The 19478-nt window shown below is 32.1% G+C and overlaps 1 long non-coding RNA gene across 1 annotated transcript in view; it reads left to right on the top strand.

The window, feature by feature from the left end:
* Nucleotides 1-19478, top strand: part of LOC148176626 (uncharacterized) — a 58150-nt gene continuing 38672 nt past the window's right edge. The window contains exon 1 of the long non-coding RNA XR_015770088.1: nt 1-113. This is a non-coding gene — a long non-coding RNA (uncharacterized LOC148176626). The remainder of the gene's footprint in view (nt 114-19478) is intronic.

The raw sequence follows: 19478 nt of genomic DNA, 5'->3' as shown, positions 1-19478 counted from the left end.
TCTTGAAACGTTGACTTGATTTTAGTATTGACCTGTAAATGTGCGCAAAATAGCTACCCTTTTAGGGTAGTTCTAGAGTGATTTGAGTTTAAGGTCTTTCCAAAATGTCTGAGGTAAGTTAAGCACTGTTAACTAATTATTCTAATAACTCAAGTTTGTCTCAATGAGCCGACTTGCGCAAGTTTTATCATGATTATGTAACTTAAGCTTTGGTTATAGTATATTATTATACGAGCATGTTATGGGACCTCTTATTTACGAGTTTGCAACACGAGCGAGTTGAGTAAATCAACCAAGTGATTAAGGGCCATGTCATGCAAGTGTCATACTATGTTTTATCTATGACTTCAAAAAAGTAGACGCAAACCTTGGATTTTTTCGGCAAGAGATTTAAGATTACGGCTTTGCATTAATTATCTTCTTCAAAATACACAAACTTTAATGACTTTTGTGAATTTTTTGTTGTCAAAATAAAATCTTACAGTTGTTTTTATTGAGTACTAGAATAAATTGATGAACACATTGGGTTATAGTAGTCATAACTAAATGACTTTCAGCCAGTCGGAGCCCGCGATGAGTTCATTACTACACGGGTTCCAGTTATGACTACTAAGACTTGTTTAAAGCGAACTGCGTTATGAACAAATAACTAAATGGTTGTAGATAAATATTTGTATGTGCTTTTAAAAGCATTGTTATGTATTGTGAAAAATACATTTTTTTAACAGAAAATCAACTACACCTATTATTAATAAGTTGTAATGTGATAACTTAAGAATTAAAATTATAATAGCTCGCTACTCGTATTTTTTAAATGTATTTCAAAGTGTATGTATGTAAATTTTAACAGGCTTGTTATCAAATAAAGTCGTGATACACGAGCATACATTGGCCACTTATCACTTATCAGTATAAATATTTGGTAACAAATTAAAGATGTTTCACAATTTTCTGTTAATTTTCAAGAACACGAGCATATGGCCAATCTCGATAGCTGAACAGAAAAGCATCATAAATACTGCGAGGGGTTTCGTTTCGTAAAACTGTTAGTTTCTTTTAAACTAGCAAACAGTCAATAACGAAATCTTGTTTACCAGATAATATTTACTTATGCCCGATTGCACCGGTTACAGTTAAGCGTTTGGATTAACTAAACGTTCGTTAAAGTTAAATTGCGTTGCACCACACTTTTCGATCTGCCAGTTAACTAACTGGAGGTAACGTAAGGTAACATAGGGTAACGGACAGTGTTTGTCATTTTGAAAAAAATCTGTAGAGAAAAGTCAGAAGTGATTTAAAATGGTAATGGTACAATTTCCTCTAGTTTTCACTTTAGTTTACATTGCTCGTGTTATAGGAATTCCAAGCAAAACGAATTCGCTCGACGAATTTTACACCAGACGAAAAAGTGTTGTGTTTGAGCTTGGTCAAAAAGTATGCTAATGTAATAGAAAATAAAAAAACTGATTCTTGCTCTTGGAAACAAAAGGAAAGTTTGGATTCAAATCACTGATGAATTTATTGCTCAAAATATCATAAACGTTCGGCGCAGTAAAGAAGTATTAAAAAGATTTTACGAAAATAAGAAGAAAGTGATGAGAAATTTTTGCTGCGACGGAGAAGAGAGAAATCATGAAAACGGGCGGAGGTTCAGTGTCGTTAGATCAAACGAAAAGAGATGCTACGTTTGAATTATCGATGTCGATTAAAAAAGTGACACGAATTCGCACCTATCGTAAGGGTACTCCAAACGTTCTTCTATCAGCATCAACAACCTTAAGCAACAAGTTATTGATAAACGAAATCTTTTCTAAAATTTTCGTCGTCGTACGGATCGAAACCGTTATTTCTTGTATATAAATACTTGCCGCGGTAAGCCATTAAAAATAAAATCTATTTCTTCAAGATCGTCGTTTATTATAAATAAAAGCCATTTCGGCACTTTTTGAAGTTATTTTTTACAAAATAGTAAACAATTACTTTATATTTAAGTTTTAAACCGTACATTCTCCAGGGATTAAATTAACTGACAGATAGATGTCATTTATGAAAGATTAGGAACCGGTGTAACGCAATCTATAAGTTAATTTGCGTTTAACTTAATCTTTAGACTTAACTGTAACCGGTGCAAACGGGCATTAATCATACGTATCTGTAAAGTAGGTAAGACGGTTTCTTGGAATCAATTTCTTATCAATCGCTTGTAATTGAAGTACATATATGATAAAAAATTGACACGATTTTAGTGTTGACGTGTAAATGTGCGAATATTGGACCCCACCCTTTCAGGGTAGTACGAGTTTAATTTGAGTTTAAGGTGTCAAGTAACTTTTCGATTTCTGTCCAACACACGCATTCTAAACATTTTTGAAAGCAACGGTGCTAAATGCTGCCTAGCCTAGAGTATCTAGCATGAAGTTTTCTAATAAAAATAATCACTTTAACTTGTTGCAAAACGGTTTACTTGGGCAAACTTTACCACAGTTATGTAACTAAAGTTTGGGCTATTTTTATGCACTTCGTGGAGCATTGCTATTGTGAAATTAGCGTTTTATCCCGAGTAAACAAACTTCTTAACAAATAATGAATTGCTTACAAGGCCTATAAATAAAGTGATAAGTGATAACTGATAAGATAATAACTCAAGTATTAAACTTAGAATGGCTTCTAAACTCGTATTTTTTACAATTAGTTTCAACGTGTATTTATTGCATATTTATACACTGTTTATTTTGAACGTGAGGTTCAAAGTCCAATATGTGTTCAAATTGTTCAATTGGGTTCTACCTCCTAGTGATATTTTTTGATTTATTAGATCGCATGCATTGTTTCGTTGACAGTTGACTTTTATTTACAAGTAATCAAAATGATAGAAACAATAGCAACGTTAAGAAATTATTTGATTTTCTCAAAATTTAGACAAAAATCGCCAATGTTTTTGTTCGTGATCGGTAGAGACTGAAAAACAAGACTTGTAAAAGAACATAACCTACCGTGCTAGTTTTTAGCTGTAATTAACATGAGATGGTGCAGTGGGTGCAAGTAATGTCCAGTGTATGGCTTAACATGTTCAGAAAAAAAAAGAAAATATAACCTTCGAGAATCAAAACGTTGATAACTTCATCTTTTCATGCTCATTGAACTTCAATAGTTCCACTTGCTTCGAATCTAAACTGAGATTCGATTAAAAGAATGCAAATGTTCGCCCAAATGATCAATTCGAAAAAATTGGCGATTTGTTTGGAATCATGTTTACTAGTCAAAAAACATCCACATCACGTAGTAGAAATCTTTTATTATGCAGTTTTTATCAAATGAGTCTTAAATCGCTTTGTATTTTCAATAAATTTCTGATTTAACCAAATGCGTCAATTAACATATAAACAAACTTATTTTGACACCCCCTACACTCAATTAGTACCAACTTTGATAAAAACCTCTAACTTTCAAGATACCTACACTCAGCTCTCATACACACCTTCCGCTACTAAAATTGGGTTTTACAAGTAATAAATGAGGTTTATGCACCGACGGCGTATAACTTTGAGGCCACAATAGGGGGAAATCAAAATTCAACAGACTTATTATTATCAGATGAAGTGGGCGATACACGTAAATGTATTGTATGTATTGGATGATTATCACTAATCTAAAGATGTGGTAATAAAACTAAAGTTGTTTTTAGTATTTTTTTTAATTTTCAAGTGTACTGGATTATGACTAATCTGGCAATAAAATACTACGAGGCGTTTCATAAAACTTTTCAGTCTTAAGGAATTGAATTAACTATTTTTTTCTACCAATACAAAAACACACATCTTACCACTTTCTTGAAAAACCACTGATTAAATCTCCACCTAAAACTAACAAAACTTTCATTGTTGCTCAATAATCAAGACTTTATTCTACCTTAAATTACCTTAAATCCTGTGGCGAACTGAAAATTTTGAACAAACACGTGGCGTTTGGATTCGACTAAGGTCATGTCACATAATGAAGTCCGTATTTATCATTGTATACTTTTTCTGGTTTGTTGGTATGTGCTTCATGCATTTTGAACCAATAACTAAAGAAAATCTACTACAACATCACCTTAAATAGATCTGATGGAGAGAGGGTGATTAATAAAAAATTAAAAACTTTAGCATTTATTTATTTTTTCCACCCACTGGTGCAAAATTACACAGTTTACATTGCTACACATGTAATTTTTTTGATTAAAGTAATTAAAGCATTTTGGACGTTGTTTTTCAAACTTGGGTACACCATCTTCATTTTCAACGTTTTTTATGATCAAGTCCGGTAATTCATTTGCACACACATATGTTAAATATGTATGTTTTTGGCTCCCCTTCACATAAACCATTTTATAGTTTTTTAATACTTTAATTAAAATATCAACAAACTTCTTTCATTATTAAATATACAGTATGTCCCCGGACTGAGTTCACAAGAGGGAAAAAAACTTTATTTTTCATTTTACAGAAAAATGACAAAGGAATAATATTTTTTGCTTAATTTAAAATAAATAAATCTTTAATTAAAACTTTAATATTATCAAGCTGTGTTCTGGAAATCGAAAAAAACAAAAAATAACGAAGAACTTTTTTATTTTAATTTAGCAAAAAATGTTAAAGGAATGAAATTTGTTTCTTAACTCAAACCAATTTCTACTACAGTAGAGCCTCGTTAATCCGGAGAGGCAAAAACAAGACCCCTGTCGGATTATCGAGGCGTCCGGATTATAGTATGCCACATTTGACGGTACTAAAACACATGTTTAACTTTAGTTTCTTTAATCAATTTTTAAATGAAAGCATAAAGACAAAAATGTTCATGTTCATGTAGAAAAACAGTAAGATAAATTACATAAAACATTACACTTTACATAAACAAAAGACTGACGACGCATTGGTTCATGGCAGCCCGCACCTACACTTGCCCCCGCCCGTCCCCCTGCAAAGCTCATTGCCCGGCCGGATTACAGCGATCACCGAACTAGCAGGAGTCCGGATTACCGAGGCTCTACTGTATTTGATTGGCCCATTACCTGTTTTAGCACATAGTTCAATTCTAACTCGTAATTTTTTCGACTGTTTCGATTTTTCTCAATTATTGTTAAGGATGCAATTGCATTTTTTTCCAATTTTTTAATACTTATACATTATTAGGAAAATTTTTCTTTAATCTTTAACGCACTATTTGATTTTGTGAATCCACAGCCTGCTATTATTTGAATACGATTACAAAATTTAATAAATAAAAATAATGAAAAAATTAATTTTAAGAGTACAAACTAATAATTTTGAAATTTTAATTGCAGATTTATCTGTTTTGAAATAAGCAAAAAATGTTATTCTTTTGTCATTTTTTTGTAAAATGAAAAATAAACTTTTTTTCCCTCTTGTGAACTCAATCCGCGGACATACTGTATAATATACCTCGAATATATGACGCAATTCCGGTATTTTTAAATGGTAAAAAAACAAATAAGAAAGTGCATCTCTAGGTTCTACAATTTGCTTTGAAAAATGTATTATGTTAAGTTGATTGTTTTATGGCGGTTATTAGACCCAAGCTCTGGCCTGGTCATTTTTGTGGCAGCTCACTGCCGAAACCGAAATCTGAAGAGCGGGCTGGGTAGCGACCGCTCTTATCCGGCAGAAGAAATTTTTACAAATGCCCTCCCTATTGACTTCTTCTGGGGTTACGTCAAAAATGTTATTTATGTGTTGCCGCTAAATACTGGAGCGAAGCTCAGACAACGCATTCAGGGAGCTGTGGATCGCATCACGTATGACATGATTCAAAATGCATGTCAAAGTTTGGTTAGAAGAGCTTATTTGTGTGTCGAAAATAATGGTGGTTTGTTCAAGCATTTAATGTAACTATTACACCATGTGCCTTGTTCTGTTTCTTGTTCTAATAAAGTGAGTCTTTTTATACAGGGTGATTTTTTTAAAACGGCAGGCGTTGTAGAATTTTTATTTATGAACCGATTTCAAAAATTTAAAAAACAAATTAAATGGTTTTTAATTTACTATAAACTGATGATTTTAAAAATTTTCTAAATGTCTTAGTATCTTTTGGACGATACTCAACTTTCTTATTTTAAATTGGAACCCATATTTTTTTTTTTCATAATTTGGAAGATATTCATTTTCTTGATTCAGAAATGTGCAATATGTTCTACTTTTACCAAAAATATTTTTAAAAAAATTATCAAAATTGAAAAAAAAAAGCTATAAAAGTTAATAAAATCTAGGTGCATGGTGTCAAATAAAAGAATGCCGTTATTGTAATGTCAAAAAGCAGCAAATAACAGAAAGGATCGGCATTTTTTTTTTAAATTATTAATAACAAAAAACAATAATAATTACAAATCAGAAAAAACAACTACCTAATTTAATTAAAATACTGTTGAAACGCCATCCCGTTTTTTTCATTGCACAATTGACACCTACGAAAAATGCATTGTGCATTGTAAGGTGTAGCCCCATCTTATCGAAAGAAAACTTGTTTTTTCTGTTATTTGCTGCTTTTTGACATTACAATAACGATATTGTGTTATTTGACACCACGCACCTAGATTTTATTAACTTTTATTGCCTAAATTTTTTCATTTTTGATATTTTTTTTTAAATATTTTTTGTAAAAGTAGAACATATTACACATTTCTGAATAAAGAAAATTAATATCTTCTAAATTATGAAAAAAAAATATGGGTGTCAATTTAAAATAAGAAAGTTGAGTATCGCCCAAAAGATACTAAGACATTTAGAAAAATTTTAAAATCATCAGTTTATAGTAAATTAAAAACCATTTAATTTATTTTTTAAATTTTTGAAATCGGTTCATAAATAAAAATTCTACAACGCCTGCCGTTTTAAAAAAATCACCCTGTAGAACCGCCATTGTGTGGCTTTCATATGTCAAATTGACATTAGACGTCAGTTATAAAAATGTAGTGGACCAAATCAATTTATCCTCTTTAGGAGTAAATTATGAAACCTAGCAATATTAATATTATTTGTGCTGGAGCTTCTGGGGTTGATCATTTTCGTTAAGCAATTTCTCAATTTTAATGCACATCAGGACAAAACAAACTGCATTTTTGGCTTCCTGATTGCTCTCGACATTCGGCCTTTTTCGGCTAGACGCGAGTTCTAGGACACCTGTATATTCAGCTTTTTATTGTGATTGATGATGATGATGATGATGATGATGATGGTTTCGTTTGTGGTTAATACACCTGGGGCAATTTTCTAAAGAGGGCGGTGGTCCGTCAATTACATTGACGTTCTGGTTATCGTCGTTGTCACAATAGTAATGTTCCAAACAGGCTAATTGACTTTTGATGTCGGAATCTTCTAAAGGTTTGAAAATTTGAAATACATCAATCGAAGATAAATGAATCAATTGAAATATAAATTTACCCAATAGATAAATTTTGTTTTCTTCAAAATACAAAATTTCTTGTAATAACTTTTTCTGTCTAATCACTTTACTACAACTATTACTGCTCCTGCTGCTACCGTTACTGCTACTACTGCTAGTATCACTACTGTTATTGTTCATAGCAACACACACACAAATAATTTGATTTGATTTATGCAAGATCATTTATATAACTTTTCTTCCTCTTCTTTACTAACGATTTCCATATAAAGCTTATTATTTTTACCATTTTTAATGACAATATAGGGTGTCTCAGAACTCGTGACCCAGAGAAAAAAGGCTTATAGAGGCAACAATTCTGAAGCAAAATTTCAAAACAAAAATTTTTTAGTTCAAAAAATAATCGATTTAAGACGAAAAAACGGTAGCCAATCTCGAAGCTAAACAGAATTTGAAAATCGGTACTATGGATGGACACTTTAAGCCTCATTTCCACAGTCCGTTCTAGAGAGAACAGAATTTGATTTACGATGGAATTTGAGTTATTGCACCATATTTTGCCGTCAGAAAATTTGCAAATCGTATTGCACCCTTGGTTTACAATCCTGTTCCGATTCGGGCGGACAAGCTGGTTGCAACGCCGAACCACCACACGAACTGCTACATTTGATGATAACCAACATATTTAATTACTCCAATTCTTTTAATTTAAACACTAATTTTTTATCATATTGTTAATAAGGTAAATAACACGTATTAATGTGGATTAATGTTAATAAAAATGGCGATAAATGTAGATAAACTAATTTATTTCCTGCATTGAAATTTACAGAATCATTGTATGAAAACAGGCGTGAATGAATGCAGGTAGGTAGGTTTCTTATCTCTGTAAGTGGATTTACCATTTGTAAATCTCCCGCTACAAAAAATCGTACCTAATACTGAGAGCCACTATAGTCTCATAAGAAATTCAAACAGGGACTGAAAATCGGTTTGCGGTTTTTCCGAGAAACGCTGAAACGGATGACCGCACCCAAATTCTTTTTGTATCAGCTCGATAAATACTACCGGAATACACTATTGTATATCTTTTACTTAGCTGTCACCATGCCATCTTAAACGGCCAAATGTCAAATTTACAGCCATCTGTCAATTCAAATTTCCCGCCATCTCTCAAATGTCCCTCATCATCTACCGGCTGTTAAGTTCCCACCGCCATCTTAATCTGACAAAAGTTACGGTCAAAGGCAAAATTCTCGCTATTGCCATATGTCAAATTCAAATTTCCATCTGTCAAAATTCCTGACGCTAGCTGTCAAATTCTCACCGCCATCTTGATCTGACAAAAATTAGTAACAACTGTCAAGTTCAAAATTCCCGCCATTCCATATATCAAATGTAGTGGTGTAAAAGTAACGAAAACAAGCGTACACGTATCTATTCGTTACTATAACAGTTAGTACTCGTTACTATCGTATCGTTACGTTACTCGTTACTTTTCGTTACTTTTGATACTAGATGACGCACCCGTTACTCAGTACCGAATACATACGGTTTGCTACAGCTTTAATCAAATGTCCTGCTGACATCTGCAAAATTCCCGCCGCCAGCTATCAAATTCCCACCGCCATATAACAAAAGGCGACTGTCAAATGCAAAATTTTTAAATCTCCCGCCATTTAGGCGCGGACGCGCACATGGCACGGATTAACGGCTCGCGGCGCCTCCGACCGGCGAGAGTCAGCGAGAAACCGTCGTTTAGCATCGAAATAAGCGGATTTCTCTAAGAATGCCTGATTAGCAGATGATCAGCAATACATCCATCGCCGGAGGAGTCGTCGAGATTGCGACTTGCGCTGCAGAACCCGCTTTGTATCACTACTCTTGCAAAATCTATTTTGTTTCCGTAAGTGTTCTTCCATATCGACGCACCACATAACTAATAAGGGGCAGTGCCGAATCGCAAAATTTTCTCCTCAACTTCTGTGAGTGTGAACAAAGACATACGCTTGTATTCATTTTAAATGTGACACACTGTATAATTAAAAATAATGCACGTGTGAAGAGTCCAAAAAAGCGTAGATCAGCCAAACATCAGTTATTACTGTTATTAGGTTAGCAAGCTTCTTGAAGTTATAAAATAAAAACTTTTTTTTTGCACTATTTAATACGATACATTTTTGAGTTATTTAATGTTTGTGTTTATTTACAGAATTCTAAGGAGACCCTAGAAACATTCGTAAAAGCTAACAACAGCCAATTTCGTACACACAAAAAAAGAAGATTGAAAGATTACGAATACCTCGTCTGTGCTCTCTGTGCCATTAAATTAAGCATTAGCAAAGATGTAAGAGATTTTACTATATCAATAGAGAATGCCAAACATTCGCAATATTTTATTGTACTCAATATAGAATATTGCGATTACAGAAAATTAAAATACATCTTAAGAGTTGTACACCAGAATATCAACGATAATCAAAAACGACTTGTCACGACAAAAGCATTGAAAGGTTGTAAAAAAGGCAATCCTTTTAGTCTTTATAAATACGTATCATTGTACGACGAACTTGGGTATGAAGATGAGGAAACACAGCCAATTACAGTTATTTTGTATACAAGTAATAAACACGAATTGACGGATGGTTCCAAATTTCAATTTTCGTCCAAATCGAATGTCCTGTATCCAGACGTTGAAGTAAAGCATGCAGAAGCAACAGATTTGGTGGAGTTACTACTAAATTGGAATGAGAAATCTTTAAGTAAAAGTGAAGTTTTCCAATTCTTGCCGAAAGAAACTGAAGAAGCGTCACAAAAACTAAAAACCTTTTTTAAACAGTTTTATCTGTTGACAAATCAACTCAAAGTTAAAGAGACCGAAATAATAATCAGCAATTGTATAAATGATACTCTAAGCGAAAATATTTCTTCTCAGTTTATCCGGTACATCGATAATTTTTTTTATCAATCGAACTGTCTAAATAAACATGAAATAATCACCAAACTGACTGAAATGGTTCTTACTCCTTGGCTAAAGACGTTATCATCGAATATAGATAACGAACAAACTCGCAAAAAATTAAAAGTGTTTGATGACAATGATGTGGTGTTTATCAAAAATTTATCTCACGAACTTGTACATGATAACTGGTTTAACGATCAGAAAATGGACGATTTTAATTTGGAAACTCACGTTCCATTTGTTGTGTTGGTAACTCACAATAACAAAAAACTTATTTCAAAAGTTTTGCAATTGATACAACAGGATGGAAATCGAACAAAAGTGCTTTTATTAGGAGATCCTGCAACTGTTGACCTTGGGAAAATAAGGTTCTTTGAATTATTCTTGGACTTATCTGACGAATCCATTGAAAAACTTGCTAGAAAGGTAAACATTTTTTTATTATTTTTAGATTAGATAAGTAAAGTAACGTAGAATTAAAGATTATACAGGGTGATTTTTTTAAAATTATATATTATTTTATTAACTTTTATTGTCTATTTATTTCAATTTTGATAATTTTTTAAAAATATTTTTTTTGTAAAAGTAGAACATATTACACATTTCTGAATCAAGAAAATTAATATCTTCCAAATTAAGAAAAAAATATATAAGTGCCAATTTAAAATAATAAAGTTGAATATCGCCCAAAAGATTCTAAGACATTTAGAAAAATTCTAAATTCATCAGTTTATAGTAAATTAAAAACCATTTAATTTGTTTCTTTAATTTTTGAAATCGGTTCACGCTTGCCGTTTTTAAAAAATTACCCTGTATCTAGAAAAACCAAATACAAGCCGATTTTCTCAATTTAGGGAGCAGTACTAGGTGGCCTCCGGAATTCTGTAGATCTCGCTTCTTCCGTGAACCTCGCTTTTCCGTGGCGTTGGATTATAATTTGGGATTGCTTATTTATTAGATCCACAGAATTCCGAGGACCACCTAGTTAATAGTATTTAGTCATTAAACATTTAGAAAAAGAAATTTTAAGATACTTCATATTTTGTGTTTTTCGATTCTTGAAACATTGTTAGGAAGAATTACGCATGGCAAAATGTAAATTTTCCTGATAATTTTAAAATGAAAAAAATAATAAAAAGTGTAACTGAAAATAAATTAAAGAACCAACGGGCTTCGCTATTAAAAATTTAACAATACCACGCAGAAAATTCATAACTGTCTGCGCCTTTCGTGGTTTCTAAGTCCATTGCAAATTTTATTACAATGAAAGAAGAAAAAATATAAGACACACGGTGTAGTCTCTCATTTGGGCATTACGTCATAGCAAGAAAGAAGAAAGGTATAACAGAATCTCGCAAATTTATATAAATTGGTGAGTTTCTAGGGATAATTTCGTTAATTCGCAAATAAACATTGCATTTAAATATCTTTGATAATTAGAATTATTATACATTTTACAAATTTTACAAATTTAAAACAGGCATACTGAAAAATAGCCGAGTCAAAAAACTTTATAACATTTTGAGATTTGAGCAATAATTTATAAATGAGCCACAATAATTTAAATTTTGGGGCTCATTGTTTGAGAACGACCTGCTTGTTTAAGTTTATTCATTTATAAATTGGTATTGACCAGGTGTTAATGCTTCTCAAAAATGACATACATCTAAGTTCACCTGATTTCCTTGTTGATTGTCTTGTGATTTTGTCAAAAATTCTCTGATTTCCTTGTGATTTCGTCTAACTTCAGCTGATTTTTGTTGATGTCGTCTAACTCCTGATTTTCAAGTAATATTCTCTGATTTTCTATTGATTGCCCCAGATATCTTAATAATTTTCCCTTATTGATATTATGTTGATTTCTTATTAATGACATAACTGGCAGAGTTTAATACTTCTCAAAAATGGTATACACTTAACTTCTTCTTATTTCCTCGCTTATTTCTACTGATTTCCTTTTGATTTCGTCTAACTTTCCCTGATTTTCTTGTAATTTGGTCTAATTTTCCCTAACTTCAACAGGAATATTGATTGCTTCTGATGTTCTAATGATATTCCCGTAATTTCGTCTACCTTTCTTTAATTTTTTTTTATTTTGTTTAAGTTTTCCTGATTTCATAACGATTTCCCTGATTTCCTAACAAATTCCTCTGATTTATAGTGATTTCTTAATACTGATACACTGATTTTCCAGGAAAGTTAATCTCAAAGATTAATATTTTTTTAAAAATAGCATAACGCCCTTGAGTTCCTTGTGTTTTCGTCTAACTTTCTCGGATTTTCTTATAATTCGTCCAAATTTTCCAGTGATTTCATCTTACTTTCTTTGATTTTTTTTATTTCGTCCAAGTTTCTCTGATTTCGTAACAAATTTTTCTGTTTCATAGTGATTTTCTAAGACTGATACACTGATTTCCCGGGAAGGTTAATTTTTTTTTCTTGTGTTCTCGTCTAACTTTCTCGGATTTTCTTGTAATTTCGTCCAAATTTTCCTGATTTCCTTGTGATTTCGTCTGAATTTCTCTGATTTTCTAGTAGTGTCCTCTTATTTCCTATTGATTGACCCCTGATGTTCTAATATTTTCCCTGACTTTTTGGTGATTCTGTCTAACTTTCCCTGATTTCCTAATTATTACCTCTGATTTCCTATTGGTTACCCTTTATGTTTTAATGATTTCAACTGATTTTCAAGTGATTTCCTATTGATTTCCCTGATTTCCTTGTATTTTTTTAAAACTAATACACCGATTTTCCTGGAAGGTTAACCTCTCGGATATTAATAAGCAGATCCGCTGTTTACAAAAAAGTTTTATTTGCGTTCTTTTTTGAACTCATGCAGTCACACAATAATAGATTCTCAGTTTATGAAGAATTTCATGGAATTCCACAGTTACCTTCCGAAACATTCTTTTTTTGCCCAAATAGGGACCTAAAAAACTTATTTAGCACACCCAAAGCAAATACTTAACATATATCCCAAAAATGCATAAAAAATCGTATTTTTTTTAAATTGAGAGCACGGTTTCGTAATTGATTAATGTTAAATTATGTTTTTTGCAAAGTTCGGTTTGATTTTATTAAGTGGCGGTTCTCTCCAGGGAAAGAAGCCGCTACCGTATATTATATTTTATGTATTTAAACATTGTGTAATTATAGACATACGTTTTGGGGTATTCAAGGGTTCTCATTTTTTTTGTTAAACTACTATAAAACGAACAGGATGTCCGGTCCCATTCTTCAGAGATTTTGAATTCTTCATTTCTTCTTCGAATTCATATTTATTTATCGGTTCATTCGTAGTGAACATTATTTTATCCAATCTCTGCTTGAACAGTTGTCGATATGACTTTATGGCTTAATTGGAGTACTCACTACACAATAGTACTACACTACCGAATAGCAGATTTTGTTATCGATGAAAAACATCGGTAAAATGTGACACCCGACTATCCCTGTCTGATGGTCGGTGTTTTTCTGGTGAGAAAGGGTGTGAAGTGGATGTCGGTCATAAATAATAAAACTAACTGTGATGGTTTACTCCTTTTGTGTAATAAGTACCCCAATTAATCATACACCTTGCATTTTTATTAGTCTCTCTAATATCTAGTTACTGATTTTGAACGATTAAAAGTCGACCGAGTCGTAAATAGTACGTTTTAGGGTATTTATGATGAACGGTTCGTTTTTTTTTTTAAACTACAATAAAACGACCATCAGGACGTCCTGTCGCATTCATTACATAGGTTTTGCATTCTTAATCCCTTGATAATTTATTGTTTTCTTCGAGTTCATATTTGTTTATCGCGACTATCGCTGTGTGATGGTCGTTTTTTTAGTTGTGTGAAGGGAAATGGGGTGATGTCGATACATAAATAATAAAATTTAAAATTAAGTACTATCAAGTACTGTCAAGTACTGTGGTAAGTACCACAATTAAGAAATGCACTTGCATTTTTATTCCCTTTAATATGTCCTGCCTTACAACGATTAAAAATTGACCGAGTCGTAATGGTCACCAAAATTTGAATTCGTCGCATCAATTTCATTTATCTGTTAAACTTTTGTTAACTCTAAGTAGTATCCTTTCTACGTCTGCCTTGACTTTCGATAAAATCGTGTAAATCTGTTTTTGATATTTTGTCGGAATTGATACTTTGAAAAAGATGGACTGTTACATGATATTGAAAGTGTAACAATATTGCGTAGTAAATAATAAAATTAAGCGCCGAACATTCTACATTCTTTGTAAATTTATTGTTCTCTTCGAGTTGGTTATCCGTTCATTAATTATTATACAATCAGAACAGAATAAGTTAGGATTTATTTGTAGATATGATTCTTACACCCGTACCAAAATCACACGATTGCAATAAAATTTCCATCGGTAACTGTTTTGAGAAATACCCCAATATACGAAAAATGATTGAAAAATCCTATTGTCTTGATACGCAACGGTTTTGGAAAATAATAAAGTACGACTTTGTTCTAGTAGGTCGGAAATGGATTAATAGCGATTTTGGCCCAGGACACTAGTGTTGGCGGACCCTGTACATAGTTTTTTATTAATGGCGGAATTAACCATAAACGAATCGGAATATTTAGACAAATATTCACATATAACGTAGATAAAGTATAGAAACACTTTTCTACCATCAACAAAATGTGACCATAACCAACAAAACAAAAAGTCATTATTCCCTGGTGGGCTTTCGACCGTGGGTGTTTTTATTGGCTCGCAGTTTTAAAAGCTGCGCAGTAGCTACCGCGCAGCGGCCCATCAGCTCGCGACGCTTTTTACCACCAATCACGTGACCTAGATTACTCTCCTCGATTCTGTCACGAAATCAAGTCTTCATGGAGTGATATTTTCTCGCCAGCTCGAAATGAAGTGATAAATTTTGGAGACATAACCTCAAAATTTATGTCAAAATAGAAGTTCAAAATCGTAATTCTGAGTTACAAGTTCTTAAAATTAAGGTAATTGTAAACTTTTTAGCATTTAATAAGCTTATATACAAAGAACAAATGCAAACAAAAGTTTAACAGCTACGCAATGACATTTATCGCAAGTGATAAGATAATTTATCAAAAATCGCACCCCAGGTGTTCTTATTCGACTTCTCGTCCAATTTTTGCTTTTTGAGATTTTTTCCATCTTTTGAATGTAAGTTAATCTGGCAACTAATTTGAGAATTACTAACATTTGATTGACCGAAAAACGGTTACATTGTACAACTTTAACATAATATTAAGTATTTAATCGAAATAAATCCTCTACGATTTATGCATTTTCCGGTTCAAGTTCTTAAACAGCGAAGCCCGTTGGTTTTTAAATTATTTTTCTTGGTACATTTTATTATTTATTTTTATGTGATAAAAAAAATTCCAAGCGCAATTATTTCTATCAGAGTTTCAAAAATCGAAAGACATAAACAACGGAGTGATATTTCTTTGCTAATTGTTAAATGAGAGTTAACTACAATCGTAGTAAATGCAGCCTGTATAATTTACCTATTTTCCTGTTCATTTTTTTATAGCGAAGCCCGTTGGTTTTTAATTAACTTATTTTTAGTACTTCTAAGTATTTATTTATTTTTAATCTAAAGCTAAAAACAAGACAAACGCAATTATTTATATCGATGAGAGTTTCAAAAATTAAAGAACATAAACAACGAAATTATATTGGTTTGTTAAATGTTAAATGAGAGTTAATTAGATGCCCTCGGTAATGGATGAATCTCGATTTTTTGGTGGATGTAGCTTTTCTGTGGTCATCTTTGTTTTATAGTATAACAAATAAGAAATCAAAGGCAATGGAAAAGCGAGGTCCACGAAAAAAGCGAGATTTACCGATTTCCGAGGGCCACCTAGTCTGATTTTGAATTAATAACAAATTTATAATGAACTTGAAAACTAATTTTACCTAAATATAAACATTACTTTTATAATTTTATAATTATTTACAGCATACTAAGTTGGCAATTATGGAGAACAACAAAGTTAAAGTTAGCACAATGAAAGAACGAATTAAACAATTTGAAGAACTATCAAACCTTCCACCATCAAAAAACCAGTCGATCATCACCCCTAAATCTAAAAAAAAAGTAAGTTGGCTCTACAGTGTTGTCTCAGTTAGAACTATTATCTTTAAAATAGAAACATAACTTATTTTTAATAAATATTGCAGGACAAAAATGAAACCACAACGCAACAAAATTGTATTCCGAACCTTACTTTATCCTAGATTTAAAAAAAATATTAAACGGAATTTATGAGAAAGTTGTTTTTGGTGTCAGACCACAAGTCGTAGGGAGTGGAGTCGCTGGCCAAGAATTTGCATTGTTTCGACCACCAATTTTAACTTCAAAAAAATTCTTAAGCTATGGTTTCCTAAGAGAACAGTGCCGTAATGTAGCGGCCGTAATATGACGGCCAAAAATTCATTCTGTATAAACGCATTGGCGTGGTTTCCTCGAGGACGCGGACGGTAGCAACCACCGTCACGTAAAATAGCGGCCGTACAATATTTGTAGCGGTGGCCTGTACGGTGGCAACTGTTCTTGCAACGTTTTTTGACGTTACGGTGGTGGAATCTCTGCCGCATTTAAGATGCTATGCGTATATTCTCATCAGTTTGACGTCTTTAGTAATTAATTAAATTCATTTAACAATTTAAAAAGTACATAAATTTACCCAAAATTAATAAAACCAATCCTTAAAAATACTGATACTGTAGTATCTTAGAAATGAAGCTTGAATAATTAAATAAGTGCAAAACTCCCCAATTATAAATTATATTTTTTTCCATAAAGATTCTTTTGGAGAAACAAATATTTGTTTAATTAACAAAATAATCTTATTACTATTAAAGAAATAAGTTGAAATCATAATAACAAGCCCTTTTACTTTTACTACTTTATTGCATCAAGTATATTCGAGTGTCAAATAAGGGTGCTATAAAACTATAGGGTTTTGTCACAATGTCTTTTTTTATATAGTTTAAAATGTAATTATACAACACTAAGGTGACCCGAAAATATCCTCTAAATTTAATTTTGCTGCACTGCAGGTGACGACGAATTAAAATTTTATAAACATCTTTTTTGGGCGCATTTTGAATAGGTCTGCCTCACTTGACCTTCGGGTTCTTAATCTAAAGATAACTCATTTTATAGACACCCCAGAGAAGCAACGTCAAGTTCGTCCATGGTCGTTCAACACATTGACTTTATCGTGTACGTTTTCTAACTTTACACTCAAACCCACCGCTACGATCGGACGCTTTTTCTTGCCGCTATTATGACGTCATTGCCGCTATCTTACGGCCGCTACATTACGCCACCGTTTTCTTAGGAAACCATAGCTTTAGTAGGGCCAATGTTTCTTGTGTGCAATGAGAAGTTGCTCTATCCTCCTAAAGGTATAGTGGGCACATTTTACCATGGCGTACCTGACTTTTAGAGTCGAATATTATCTTATTGCGCTCATAATGTGGAGGGTGTAAACAGGTTATTGTGTCCGAAAATTAAAATTTATGACATCTCCAAGTAGGTAGAAAAAGTGAACCCGTGCCTCTTCCAGGTATTAGCTCGAGATGATTATTATTGCTCCCTTCAATATGTTTTCTATTAAAAACGTTATTAAATTTTTAATTTTTGTTTATTAATTTTAAAAAACCGAGAGACATCAAGTTTTTACGATGAGAACGAAAAAATAAAAAAAAAATAAAAAATTATAAAGAACATCCTAATCCTATCTATCTAATTAAAAATTAAACAAAAATTATGAAATTTATATAAAGTTATAAAAAAACTACGACGCTGAACTGTCCGATATGGTATTTCCGTTAATTCAGATGTAACCTGGACAGGTGCTTTCTCTTCCCGGTTAATCAAGTTTTTATAGACTTTTCTGACCAAGTCCTTTGCAGAATTGCACAAATATTTTCGCACCTCGCTAGCACCTAAAGAAAAAACAAATTTTGTAGTTATTAATTCCATTTATAAATATTAGGTCCGTAAAAAAATATCTAACTTTTATTTAAAATAATGAATTGATAATAAATAAAAATAATGGTTTTCTTGACTTACCTTCTTTTAACAAGTTTTGCTCTGGAACGTCCATTGGCTCTACACCAATTACGTCGATAAAATCATCATTTTCATCTTCATTAGATTGATCTAACCAAGGTTGCCACATCATGAAATAGGTCGTAAAGAAAACAAAATTGAACAAAATTCGCCAAACAGTTAACTTCAAAATCGTCGTCTAAGCGGCAACTTCCGCAATCTCAATTTTTACAAAGTCAAGCGGGAGCGCAAACAAACTGATTTTTTGGCAGTGTAAATAATTTTGCTCAATGATTACTTGGCATCAAATCTTAGCTTAAGATTAAATCTATTCAAAAAGATGAAAAATAATTTCCACCAGTAAGATTCCCGTGAAAAATTCATCTGAGAAAAAGTAGAAACAAAATATTTTCACAAATGAGATAGCGGATGTTGCCGCTTATTATAGACGACGAAATGATTTTTCGTACTTACCGGTCGTCTTTATACATATTACCACTCCTTTTAGTTTAACGACATTTTAATATTCCACTTAAAGTCCCCATTTTTTCTAAGAATTAAAGAATTAAGAACAAATAGGCAAACAGACTCCTTACAAAAGATTCTGAAAAGTACCTATTTGTGGATTAATTAAACAGCAAAATTGGATTGCGATAGAAAACTAATTTTGCGTATGAGAAAACAATGAGAAGGAAACGAATGTTTATAATTCATTTCACAAATTCAGAAGCATTATGTTGATAATTACATTTTGAATTACTTATATGTATTTGTGTTAGGATTCGAAAATTCTTTATAATTATGTAAAATACACGTTCCAACATTAAAATGATGACATTTTTTCGTTGTAAAATTTTAAAAACTTGATAGCCCTCGATTTTTTAACTTGTTTAAAATTTAAATTAATAAACAAAAATTAAAAGCTTATCAACCTCATTAAAAAAAAACACGGTGAAGGGATCAACAATCATCTTGAGCCTCCGCGCTAATACCTGGAAGAGGCACGGGTCCACATTTTTCTACCTACTTGGAGATGTCGTAAATTTTAA

The sequence above is a fragment of the Gnatocerus cornutus genome, chromosome 4, assembly GCF_029298725.1.
Source record: "Gnatocerus cornutus isolate USDA-ARS CGAHR chromosome 4, icGnaCorn1.1, whole genome shotgun sequence".
In the NCBI taxonomy this organism is placed as follows: domain Eukaryota; kingdom Metazoa; phylum Arthropoda; class Insecta; order Coleoptera; family Tenebrionidae; genus Gnatocerus; species Gnatocerus cornutus.
This window is presented reverse-complemented; position numbering and strand designations above follow the sequence as displayed.